This window comes from Chenopodium quinoa, unplaced genomic scaffold (assembly GCF_001683475.1).
Source record: "Chenopodium quinoa cultivar QQ74 unplaced genomic scaffold, ASM168347v1, whole genome shotgun sequence".
Taxonomy (NCBI): domain Eukaryota; kingdom Viridiplantae; phylum Streptophyta; class Magnoliopsida; order Caryophyllales; family Amaranthaceae; genus Chenopodium; species Chenopodium quinoa.
The window spans coordinates 64613-67064 of record NW_018744143.1 but is presented as its reverse complement, the minus strand read 5'-3'; the positions used below and the strand labels follow the sequence as shown (position 1 = coordinate 67064).

General features: G+C 39.4%; 1 non-coding gene across 1 annotated transcript; it reads left to right on the top strand.

The window, feature by feature from the left end:
• The first annotated feature begins 2134 nt into the window (after positions 1-2134).
• Positions 2135-2207, top strand: TRNAA-AGC. Its single transcript has one exon. It is a non-coding gene; the product is annotated as a tRNA-Ala (tRNA).
• The last annotated feature ends 245 nt before the right edge of the window (positions 2208-2452 follow it).

Genomic DNA, 2452 nt, shown 5'->3' with positions numbered 1-2452 from the left:
TGTTAACTAGGGTTTTAGGATCGTTGCTCCTAAGATCAAACTTAAAAGTCGTTACTATTCTTCAAATTTCACTACTAGAAATAGGCCGAATTCCGACGGACCATTTCCGACGAACATGTTTTTCCGTCGGAAATCCAGTAAATTCCGTCGGAAATTTATGACGGATTTCCTACGGAATAAAATCCGTCGAAATTTATGGGCTTTTCGACGGAATATTCCATCGGAAATTTAATGTTTCGACGGAAATTAAATCCGTCGGAAATTTCCTACGGATTATTCCGTCGAAACATTAAATTTCCGGCGGAAATAAAATCCGTCGGAAATTTCCGACAGAATATTCCGTCGGAATATAATTAAATAATAAAAAAAAAACTAACCCTAAAAAACCCAAAAAAAACCCGGTTCCCCCCCTTTTATTTCTCATTTCTCTCTCCTCTCCTCTTCTCTCCGCCTCTCTTCTCCTTCTCTCTCCTCTCTTCTTCTCTTTCTCTCTCCTCTCTTATGATTCTCCTCTCATTCTCCTTCTTCGATATCCTCCTTTTTCGATCTCCTCCTTCTCTCCTCTTCTTCGATCTCCTCCTTCTCTCCTCTTCTTCTCTTCAACGGTGACAACAACAACAACCACACCATGGCCACCGCACAACGACGACAACAACAACGACACCAGGAGCAACTACACCACCGCAACGACAACAACAACACTAGCCCCAGCAGCAACGACAATAACAACAACTGTAGATCTAGTTTTTTTTTTTTTTTTTTAAAAAAAAAACAATTCTGATTATAATTAAATTTTTAATATAATTGTAATGTTATTTTATTAATTTCAGAAGATAATTGTATATTTATTTATTTTGTTTGATTTCAACTTTTTTTGTTTATTTTTTTCGATTTTTGGTTGTTTCGATTTTGGTTGTTTCGATTTTTGGTTGTTGTTTCGATTTTGGGGGTTGTGGTTTTGGTGGTAGTGGGTTTGTGGATAAGGGAATTGGGGCTGGATCTAGGTTAGTTTGGCGTTTTCCGATTTTTTTTTTTTTTTTTTTCGTATTTTCTTGGTGGGTGGGTTAGGTGGTTGGTTAGATGGGTGGGATACGTTTGGTTATGGTGGGTGGGGGAAGTTTGGTCGGGTCTGAGTTGGGGGGGGGGGTGGGGGGTCTGGTTTGGGTTGGGGCTGGTGGTGCTGTGGGTCAGAAAAGGGGGTTTTGGTGGGTTGAGATGCGGGTTAGCATGGGTTAGTGTGAGGTGGGGTCTGGTGGGTTAGGGGGTGGCGGTGGGGTGGGTTGGGGTGGTGAGCAGGGGTGTGGGCACTGGGCAGTGGTGGATCTGGGTGGGGTAAGGGTGGGTCAGAAGACCGTATTTCGACGGAATTTCCGATGTTTCCGACGGATTTTTTCCGTCAGAATCAAGGTGTTTTCTTGTAGTGTTTCCACCGTTAAAATCACTCAAATCCTTCCACTAAATATAAACTGTCAAAAATATGCATAAAAAAGAGTACTCCTTCCATATCCGATTGCTACTGCAGAACCTTTAGAGACCCATTTAGCCCCAAATCTGTCATGGAGTCCATACCTAGAGCAGTATTAATTTGGGATTGCTGTTGCTCTATTACATTTTGCGAATAGTACACTCTTGACTTTTGTAAGCTAACCTTTTGCCCTGACACAACACAAAATCGACCAAGGCAATCACGAACCACACCTGCTTGATCCAAAAAGGCCTCTGCAAAAATATTAGGTCGTCGGCGAAGAACAAGTTTGACAACATCGGGCCACCACCCCTACTGGCGTATATGGGCTTCCGCCATTGTTTGTAGCTAGTGTCATAAGTTCCCTCTTTAAATTATTACATATTTTTTTTGAGTCATGAAAAGGTGAGCCTCTTTTTTCTAGAGTTGTCAAGTTCATAATCGCAAGAAATGTTTTGCTAAAATAAGCGCAGATTTATTTTGCATTGATCATAACACAAGGAAGGAAAAAAAAAATCAAAGAAAAAATAAGTATTAGTATACGAACAAAAATGTATTACCATTATGTATTCAAAATAAAATGTATTACATACCATTTAAATATTGGGGCAAAATAAAAAAGAAGAGTTGTAAAAACTAAATGCCGTTAAAAAAGATAATTTATCAATAGGGGATGTAGCTCAGATGGTAGAGCGCTCGCTTAGCATGCGAGAGGTACGGGGATCGATACCCCGCATCTCCACTTTTTGCTTCTTTTCAATGATTTTTCAGTTTTTGTTGATATGTTTTGGGTAGGATCCCTTCTTTTCGAACTCAGATTTGTGATTCATCATCCATTCGATCTGTGTTTGTGAAAACCACTTTGTAACTAGATATACAAACTCAACTTTATCATAATAAACATATCACGATATCAATCTTCAATTTGTTCGTGAGTGTGTTGTGCATGTAAAACGATCATTGTTACATTTTAGATATGTTCATATA